Source organism: Jaculus jaculus, chromosome 16 (genome assembly GCF_020740685.1).
Source record: "Jaculus jaculus isolate mJacJac1 chromosome 16, mJacJac1.mat.Y.cur, whole genome shotgun sequence".
Taxonomy (NCBI): Eukaryota; Metazoa; Chordata; class Mammalia; order Rodentia; family Dipodidae; genus Jaculus; species Jaculus jaculus.
Genome location: NC_059117.1, coordinates 76185792 through 76196325, shown reverse-complemented (window position 1 = coordinate 76196325; position 10534 = coordinate 76185792). Strand labels below are relative to the sequence as shown.

The 10534-nt window shown below is 44.1% G+C and overlaps 1 non-coding gene across 1 annotated transcript; it reads left to right on the top strand.

Moving 5' to 3' along the window:
- Window positions 1–5736: 5736 nt before the first annotated feature.
- On the top strand, window positions 5737–5927 carry LOC123455468. Its single transcript, XR_006633936.1, has one exon. It is a non-coding gene; the product is annotated as a U2 spliceosomal RNA (small nuclear RNA).
- Window positions 5928–10534: the final 4607 nt, after the last annotated feature.

Genomic DNA, 10534 nt, shown 5'->3' with positions numbered 1-10534 from the left:
TTGAGGTAGGGTTTCATTCTAGCCCAAGCTGACCTGGAATTCACTACGAAGTCTCAGGGTGGCCTCGAACTCATGGCAATCCTCCCACCTTTGCCTCCCGAGTGCTGGGATTAAAGGCATGTGCCACCATGCCTGGTGTCCAGCCCCCTGTTGTAAATAGTTTTATGTATTTATTTACTTGCAAGTAGACAAGTAGAGAAAAGAAAGAGGCAGAGAGAAGGAGGTGCCACAGCCTCCAGCTGCTGCAAACAAACTCCAGACGTCACTTTGTGCATCCAGCTTTACGTGGGTGCTAGGAGATCAAACCCAGGTCGTTAGGCTTTGCAGGCAGTACCTTAATTGCTGAGCCATCTCTCCAACTCCTCTGGGATTTATTTTTAAAAGTACACTTTCTTCATTTGCTATCAGATATCAGAGTTACAAGCTATTTTATTTATTTAGTTATTTATTTTTGAGGTAGGGTTTTGCTACAGCCAAGCTAACCTGGAACTCACTATGTAGTCTCAGGGTGTCCTGGAACTCACGGCAATCCTCCTACCTCAGCCTCCTGAGTGCTGGCATTAAAGGCGTGTGCCATGGTGCCCAGCATACAAGCTTTTGTTCTTCTGGATGAGGATTTATTTAAAAAGGCTTCCAAGCGGGGCCGTCCTCCTCTTTTCAGCATTTGTACTTTTGCTGTCTGTTAGGTACTTTGGCTTTGCCACAGAGCACTGGGCGCTGTCATCCCGCTCTGAGCGCAGTCAGCTCTTTGTCCTGGACCTGAGCTCCATGGCTGGAGAGGACGGATGCCCATTGCATAAAAAATGTTCCTCCGAGGGTGTAATTAACTTCATCTGCTTGCTCTGGTGAGCCTCACTTTTAATTACATACACTTTCAGCTTTTTCATTGAATTTCAAAGACTTTTTTTTTTTTGTGAGGGGGCCCTGATTACAGCTTCCCTGCACATATCCAAGATGGTCTGTTCCATCAGATTTCTCTCTGCTGCTGCCAACCTCCTGCTTGTGAGGCAGTTATTAAAGACCCCCCCTTGGGATGGGGGCTTGATGGAGGGTGGGGGAGGGGAGTCCCAGCTGATGATGCCGAGACACTGAGAACTGTGATAGGACCACTGCCCACGGTCCAGTGAGTCTTGCCTCTCTCACTGCCCCACACCTTCCAGGGGAGGACTGGAGGAAGGAGAGTGCTTTGGGATGTGACTGGACCAAATAATGAAGGGGCTCTGGAATGGACAGAGACCACACCAGTCTTCTTTCTTCCTTTCTAGACTCCGGGTGCGCACAGCCAATATGACGCATTTCATGAAACCGTGCTGTTAACCGAGGCCTGCTGCAGTGCGCCAGGGATGCTGGGAGGAGGAGAGCAGGTGAGGAAACAGAACCTTCCAGACCCGGATCAAGAGCTGCCAGAGGGTGAACACAAGAGCACACTGCTACACTCAAGAGGCTCGGGGAGGCTTGTGGTGACATATCCTGGTGTGAAAATGATAATAAACTTGTCTTAGGGTCTTCTTAGAGGACGGCACTTTCTGCCAGATGACTTCCTTCCACCAATAATTATCTTTCATATGTAGCATAAGTCATTTGAAGAGGTCTTTTTTGTTCTGATTTGATTTTGTGTGTTTAATTTAATTTTGACTTATTTATTTGAGCGGGGAGAGAGAAAGAGGCAGGTAGAGAGAGAGAGAGACAGAGAATGGGCACGCCAGGGCCTTTGGCCACTGCAAATGAACTGCAGACATGTGCACTACCTTGTGCATCTGGCTTAAGTGGGTCTGGGGAATAGAACCAAGGTTCTTTGGCTTTGCAAGTGCCTTAACTGCTAAACCACCTCTCCAGTCCTGGTTTTTTTTTTTTTTTTTTTTTTTTTTAGGCAGGGTCTCAGTCAGTCCAGGCTGAACTGGAATTCACTCTGTAGCTCTGGCTGACTAGAACTCATGGCGATCCTCCCAAATCTTGGATATGATGCAGGATATTCTAGGCCCAAGGCACCATGCCCTGCTATAAAGAGTTCCTTCTCTCATTTGTCTTTTAAGTATTATTTAGTGTGTGTGAGAGAGAGAAAGAGCAAGAGAATTGTAGTAAGTAATGGCGTACTAGGGCCTCTCACCACTGCAAGTGAACTCCAGATGCATTTTGTGCATCTGGCTTTATGTGGGCATGGGGAATCAAACCCAGGCCAGCAGGCTTTACAAGCAAGTACCTTTAGCCACTGAACTATTTTCACAGACTTTTTTTGTTTTAGAGGTAGCCCAGGCTGACCTGGAATAGTGTCAGTGTAGCCTGGAACTCATGGTGATCCACCTACTGCTGCCTCCCGAGTGCTGGGGTTAAAGGCGTGTGCCGCCACGTCCATTGGTTTTTCTTTTCTTTTCTTTTTTTCCCCTGGTACTTGTTTTTATTGATAACTTCCATAATTATAGACAATAAACCATGATAATTCTTTCTCCCCAACTTTCCCCTTCACAACTCCACTGTCCATCATATTCCCTCCCCCCTCAGCCAGTCTCTCTTTATTCTGATGTCATCATCTTCTCCTCCTATTATACTGCTCTTGTGTAGGTAGTGCCAGGCACTGCGAGGTCATGAAAATCAAGGCCATTTTGCGTCTGGAAGATTGCATTGTAAGGAGTCCTATCCTTCCTTTGGTTCTTACACTCTTCCCATCACCTCTTTGGCAATGGACCCTGAGCCTTGGAAGGCGTGATAGAGATGTTTCAGTGCTGAACACTCCTCTGTCACTTCTCAGCACTGTGGTGCCTTTTGAGTCATTCCAGAGGTCACCAAGAGAAGCTTTTCTAGCCAAAAGTGAAAATAGAATTGGGCAGGGCATGGTGACGCATGCCTTTAACGCCAGCATTCGGGAGACAGAGGTAGGAGGAGGATCACTGTGAGTTCAAGGCCACCCTGAAACTACATAATGAATTCCAGGTCAGCTTGGGAGAGTGAGACCCTACCTCAAAAAAAAAAAAAAAAAAAAAAAAAAAGAAGAGAGAGAGAGAGAGATGTTGCTAACAGACTCAGGTCCCCTGTGACAAGCAGGAGCTCTTATTATGGGCTCCTGGCAGAGCAGTGGATGACTGCATGGATGGAAGGTGACACCGCCCTCCGCCACCTGCCAAGCTCCTGTTTCATATGCCTTTGCGTCCTCAGAGGGATTGGAGCAAACCTGGATTCGATCGCCACCTAGTGTTCACGCAGCAGAAGCGACTGCAGGCTCAGGTCACAGCAGGAGCTGGTTACGACTCCCCAGAGCCCACCCCCAACAGCACAGCTCCTCCACCTCGCAAATCGCCGCCAGCTGGGATCCAAAGATTCGGAGCCCGCGAGCCTGCGGGAGCAGAGCACGGCGCAGGGCCCCTTCTCACCTCGCCTACGACGCATGGCTCTTCCCCGGCGCAGGAGAAGCCTCGTCTGGGACGACAGCGTGCGGAACATCTCAGCATCAGCTAAGGCATGGGGGTCCCACCTGACAACTACTAGGGGGCAGGCCGGGGGGCTTCTGCGTGCAGGGCCTGAGGGTGGCAGCCTGCGTCATGGGCAGATCTGGGTGAGGCCACTGTGAACCCTGCGCTGCAGGCTGCAGCGGAACTTCAGGCTCCTGCAGAGACGGGGTCTGCCAGCCTGCCGGGGGTCCTGCGCTGCACAGTGCCTGCGCCTCCCTGCTGGGGGAGAGCCAGTGGACTGGTTGCGGGGAGGACGCCATGATAGTAGCAGGGCCAGGAAGCCACTTAAAAAAATTTTTTTTTGTTCATTTTTATTTATTTATTTGAGAGCCACAGACAGAGAAAGAGGCAGATAGAGAGAGAGAGCGGGCGAGCCAGGGCCTCCAGCCACTGCAAACGAACTCCAGATGCGTGTGCCCCCTTGTACATCTGGCTAACGTGGGTCCTGGGGAATTGAGCGCTTAACCGCTAAGCCATCTCTCCAGCCCAGAAAGGCACTTGAAAAATATTTTATTTATTTGATGGGTCCATCCAGCTTTCTGTTAGGTACTTCTGGAACATCTATCAGCAGACTACTTACAGAATCTTATCTTTTGCAAAAGGCCAGTTTATGGTCAGGATGCGAAGCCTGGTGTAGTCAGGATGTTAAGCCATCGAGGCAAGATTAGATGAACACCTAATTACATCCCCTCTAGGTTTCCTGACAATTCTAAAGCCCTAAATCATGTCAGCCATCTTATTCCCCCACTTTTCTTCCCCTATATAACCACTGTGTAAAAAATAAAGACTCTGAGGCCTTGACAAACATCTAGCATGGTCTTCTTCTTGTGTCTGTTTGCCTTTTTTCATTCAGGTTAATTTTCCCCTCATTTCCTTGTTCGACTCCTCGCTGGCCGGGACAAGTGGCGCCTGAACATGAGGCTTGAGGTACGAAGTGTGACCTGAACATTGCTCAAGTGGACAGCCGTCCCAGCCACTAGACCGCCACCCCACTGGAGGGGTGAGTGAAGGTCTGCATAGAGGTCACTACAGGCAATTCACCTGTAATACAGACCTGCATCGCGATCGATGCAGAAAAACCCACCTGTGAAACTGATCCATTTGAGTAAGCGACAAATTTTAGGCAATTAAAGTAAAGACTATTGAGTCAGATTTTCAAGACACAAGAACTGTCCGACTTCCTTTTTGTACTTCTCTTCCTCCTTTTACTTTTGGTTGGGGCCATCGCGTGGAATTGCAACATAGCGACAGGGCAACTGAAGCCTCTTGGCCAGGGCTACCCTCTGGCATTGGCTGAAGGCCCCTAGCTTCCTGTGTGAGTCCTGACAGCCTGTTCAGGCACTGGCAAAGACCTCCTATCTAGCTTCTTTTCCTATCAACAAAACTGGGTACCAACAGCCAGTAAATGCTCTTAGAGTGGCTGCCAGTTCTTAAAATTGCGGTCAGGCTCACATCAGGCCCACTGGGGAACCCCCTGTGCCAGTTCTCTGACCGGTATGTTGCTGGTCTTGCCATTTCTCCTCTTTCCTTTTCTATCATGGGACAGACCCTAAGTAAGCATAAATTATTGAAGGGCTTAAAAGTTCTCTCAAGACACAAGGAACACAGGTTAAGGAACAAAAAAAAAAAAAAAAAAAAAAAAAAAAGAAAGACTTAACAAAGAGTAAAAAGGAGCTAATTGCCATAGTAAAAGATATTTTAAAAACACAAGGAGTTGAGATTGCTTCAAGTTCTTTTTAATTTTATCAGGAGGATTTGTTCTTTTTATGTGTGTATATATGTGTATATGTGTTTATGTGTGCTCATTGTGCTTGCTAGTCATGTCATGTTTGTGACTGTTTGTAACTAAAGAGATGAGACGGATGCAGGTGATATTCCTTTCTCTTCTAGAGAGCCATTTCAAGGAAATCAAAGACCTAAGCATAGAAATTAAAATGGAAAAGTTAAATGTCTTTTACAGGAGTGAATTTGCGAGATATTTGTCAAGTTCACCTTACATAGAGGATTATTAAAAACAACAAAACTTCCTCTAAAGAGGTAACTTATAATTTGTCAGATATTTTAAAAAAAGATTGTAATGTCCTGTTACTTAAAAGGAGGAGGCAACTGATCTGACTTCTGAGCCAGCCTGCATCAAGATAACAACACAAGTTGCCTTAGTTACTCCCAATAAAATCATTTCCAAGTGTGTTATTGGTATTAATGATATAAAATTGTATTAAGACTGCTTTCTTTTTTAGTAATAGGATTAATCAACTTGGTGTAGTTTTTTAATAGCCTTATAAGAAAGATAATCACTTCTTGGCCTTTTGGCTAAGATCAAGTGTAGTATCTGTTCTTATCAGTTTAATATCTGATATGTCCTCTATCTGAGGACAATATATTAAATGGATTTTTGGAGCTTGGAGTTGGAATAGGAGCTTGCTCCGTCCACTCCACGAATCGACCTGGTATTGCAGTACCCTCAGGAATGGTGCACCCCCTTGGGGGAATAAAAAAAAAAAGAAAAAGGAAAGATAATTAATGATGGGGTGAGATGAATTGATTGAAGGAATTGGGAAGGAATTTTTCAATGATTACTTGTTAAAAATGCCTTTTGAGTGGTACTTAGATCAGAATGCTAAAGTATATAAATAAAGGTGTGCAAATGTAAAAAAAAAAGAAAGAAATTTTCAGGCCAAACCTAAACACCATGCCTAAAGTTTAAGGTTTTTAAACTGTTTACAAACTTTAAGAAAAAAAACAAAACAAAACTAATTTTCAGGGTAAAATATGTTGGGATAGCTTGCTTAAGTTTTATCAAATTTAAGTCACGGGTAAATCATAAAATTGTTTTATGTTTATAAAAATCTCTGTGGTATATAAAATCAATAGCTATCAAGTTTAAGCCAAAATCATTGGTTGTCAAATAATGTTTTTTCTTTCAAAAAATTTTTATCAATGGTTATAGTAATATTTAGTTAACTATTTTGGCTCAGAAAAGACCAAATTCTACTCTATTGTATGTAAAGTAACTGTCTCAATTTTTGCATCTTAAGTTCAGTGCTTATAACAAAATTAACTCTTAAGACATATTCCCTACTTTAGGGCACAGCCTCATGCTCAAACAATGGTTCTCATCTAAATATCTATATCTATCTATCTAAATCTATCTATCTATCTATATATATATGTAAAATTCAAGCTCTATGGTTCTGTTTCCAATGTTCTCTGGGTAATTTGTACCCACACAGGTATCTGAACTAATCAAAGATGTTTTCACACAGGTGCTAAGACCTTATACTGTCTTACTTGTTCTTTTCTGATAATTTCTAGGTTAAATTACTTAAGTTTATAAATCAATTGATACTGTTTTCAAGACTGGTAACAGGTTCTGCCTATATTTATAAATGTTAGATATTTAAAATGTGAGATGTGCCTACTTCCTATGCCTCAGATATATGGCTTATGCTGCCACAGTACAACAAAAATTTTAAAGATAAGACAAAATGATTTTAGAAGCCCTTGTGCCATTCTTTAACTAAGTCTATTTCAGTAATCAAATGTGCTCTATATGTACATACATCCTGGCTGATGTAACTTCCTTTCTGATTGTGTTAATCACCTATGTATAAGCCAAAGCCAACTGGAATCATTAGAGTAAAAAGTGTCAATATTTTGGCCTGTACTCCCATGTCATGAGGCCACTGGAGATGATGGGACACTTCGACACTGGCCCCTGGTAAGTCACCTGTCTTCCTGAGAAGGAAGGATATGGAGACCCAAACAAAATTGGTGTACAGTCTAAAACAGGAGAGTCACAATTGAGGAACAATCTGCCCTCCTGACTTCCCAAAGAAGGGAAAATTACTTGGCCAGCATGGTCCTGACTCATCCTAACAGGCAAGACACCAGTAAACTATGGGGCTACTCCTTTGTCCTTAAAGTCTCTTTGGAGAGCCATTAGTGACCTCTAAAATTAATCCTTAATTAACTTTTGGCTATCTGCATGGTCTTAAACACTCAGAGAAATGTGTAACCAAAGGTAAAAAAAAAAAATACCTTAAATGTGTAAATGGCCCTTAACTTCTGAAATTAGCTACAGCCACAATGTTAGTGCAGGAACAATTTGCTGCAGGCCATATTGAACCTACCACCTCTCCTTGGAATACTCTTATCTTTGTTATAATGCAAAAGTCTGGAAAATGGGAGATTGCTCCAGGTCCTTAGAGAAATTAATAAGGCCATGGTACCTATGGGGGCCTACAACCAGGCCTCCCCACTCCAGTAACAATTCCTGCAGGACATTGTAAAATCATTATTGACCTAAAGGATTGCTTTTTTCCAATTCCCTTACACTCCTCGTCAGCATTTTACATTTAGTTTACCTGTGGTAAATTTTAGAGGCCCTGAAGATAGTGGAGGCTACAATTCTGAGCCAAAGAGTCACTTTTATCTCTTATAAAAAGCCTCTTCTCCTGGTCATTTGTGCCACTGACTTTACACCCACTGGGGTGTTCTGGCAGGAGGGGCCCCTCTTCTGGGTCCATTTACCCTCCAAAAGTTAAAACAGGGGATTTATATCCCATAAAAAGCTCTCCAAGAAATGTCCTTCATCATACCTTGTGTTGCAGTCTGGGTCACATTGCTGGTAGAAATCACCCAACAAGAGTAGCTTCTGGGAAAAAGAGTTTTATTTTGGCTTACAGGCTCAAGGGGAAGCTCCACGATGGCAGGGGAAAACGATGGCATGAGCAGAGGGTGGACATCACCCCCTGGCCAACAGAAGGTGGACCACAGCAACAGGAGGGTGTGCCAAACATTGGCATGGTGAAACTGGCTATAAAGCTCATAAGCCCGCCCCCAACAATACACTCCCTCCAGGAGGCGTTAATTCCCAAATCTCCATCAGCTGGGAACCTAGCATTCAGAACACCTAAGTTTATGGGAGACACCTGAATCAAACCACCACATTCCGCCCCTGGCCCCCATAAACTGATATCCATACATGATGTAAAATACAATGCATTCATCTCATTTTAAAAGTCCCCATAGTTTTTATCAATCCTAATGATGTTCATACATCCCCATAGTCCAAAATCTTTTAACTGAGCCATAATACCAAAAATAGCCTCAAAAAACCCATAATGACACAGAATAAATATTCACATTGCAAAAGATGGCATTGGGCATAGCAAAGAAACATTCAACCAATACAAGATTTAAAACAACCAGGGGAAATATCAAACTCTGTACCTTCGAGTACAGCAACTCTAACCAGTGACAAATCTTCAAGTCTGATAATTCTAACCAGCAACAAGTCTCTGGCATTCCAATTCCACCCCTCCAGCTAGGCTACTCACAGTCCTGGGAAACTTCATCGGGGCCAGCAGCTCCTCGGCAGCCATCTCATGGTCCTGGCATCTCCACTGGGTCTCCACTGCAAGCCACGGTTCATCCTCATGGCTCCATGGGGTCTCTATGCAGGCAACCAGCAAACCTGCTTCACACTGCCCATGGCCATTTCCAAAACACAAGACCGTGTTGCAAACTCAATGACCCTCTTTCCAGCATTTTATACTCCATGATACCAGGTAGGTGCCAATTTGTTAATCCAGGGGGGAATAAAGCAGACTTTGAAGAACAGGGCACTCCTTGAGCACCCAGACCCCTTCAAAAGAGCTGACATTCTTCCTGTTGCCCCAGCGCAGGTCAGCTAGCCCAGTTTCAAAGGTTGTTATCTCTCAATTGCAGCTGAACGGGCAGCAGTTCACCCAAAGATTTTCCTTTCTGTGCCATATCCCTCTGCACACACCAGTTCATTTCTACGCAAAGCAACCCTGCACAACTTCTCAGGACATGGGCACAAGAGCAAGCTTCTCACACAAACTGCTAGCCCAGTCCAGGCACAGCTCTTTCTCACCCTCATAAGCCAAACCTCACAGTCCATAGTTCTTACTGAATTCAGGTCTTAGAGCTCAGACCAGAATAGTCCATTAAGCTATACTTACAGCACTGCAAGGCATCTCTTAGGCTAAGGTTTCAACTCCTTCCACATTCCTCTTGAAAATCAGCTACAAAAGGCTGAAGTCACATAGTCAGGTGTCTAGCAGCAATCCCACTCCTCGGTACCACTTTACTGTTGCAGTCTGGGTCGCATTGCTGGTAGAAATCACCCAACAAGAGTAGCTTCTGGGAAAAAGAGTTTTATTTTGGCTTACAGGCTTGAGGGGAAGCTCCACGATGGCAGGGGAAAACGATGGCATGAGCAGAGGGTGGACATCACCCCCTGGCCAACAGAAGGTGGACCACAGCAACAGGAGGGTGTGCCAAACACTGGCATGGGGAAACTGGCTATAAAGCTCATAAGCCCGCCCCCAACAATACACTCCCTCCAGGAGGCGTTAATTCCCAAATCTCCATCAGCTGGGAACCTAGCATTCAGAACACCTAAGTTTATGGGGGACACCTGAATCAAACCACCACACCTTGTTTGTCCTAAACTTAAAAAAAATTTTTATTAGCATTTTCCATGATTATAAAAAAAATCTCATGTTAATTCCCTCCCTCCCCCCGACACTTTCCCCTTTGAAATTCCATTCTCCATCATATTACCACCCCATCACAATCATTGTACTTACATATATACAATATCAACCTATTAAGTTCCCTTCTCCCTTTGTCCTAAACTTTTTAACCCTTGATACTCAGGGAAATTCAGCTGCTGATCGCTTTTGGTACACAAATACAAAAAATACCTTTGCCAAAGCCATGTGGAAAGATCCTTTAACTTTAAAATGGAATGGCCTAGACCCAGTACTCATTTGGGGCTGAGGATCAGTATGCTTGTCTGACACCAAAGAAAATGCTGAGATATGGCTGCCAGAGAGACTTGTAAAACCAGCTGATGATCCTCCAGTGACATCTCACATATCCAGGGAAGAAACACTTCCCTGAGAAAATCTCCCTTTTTTCCCTAACAGGACAAAGCTGGAAGGACCTCTACTTATCTTAATCCTCTTACTCACAATCAGACCCGTTATTATAATTAAAATCATGTCTTTTGTACGTCAATAGATTAAAGCCATTAAGATGCAGCCTTTACAGGTCCA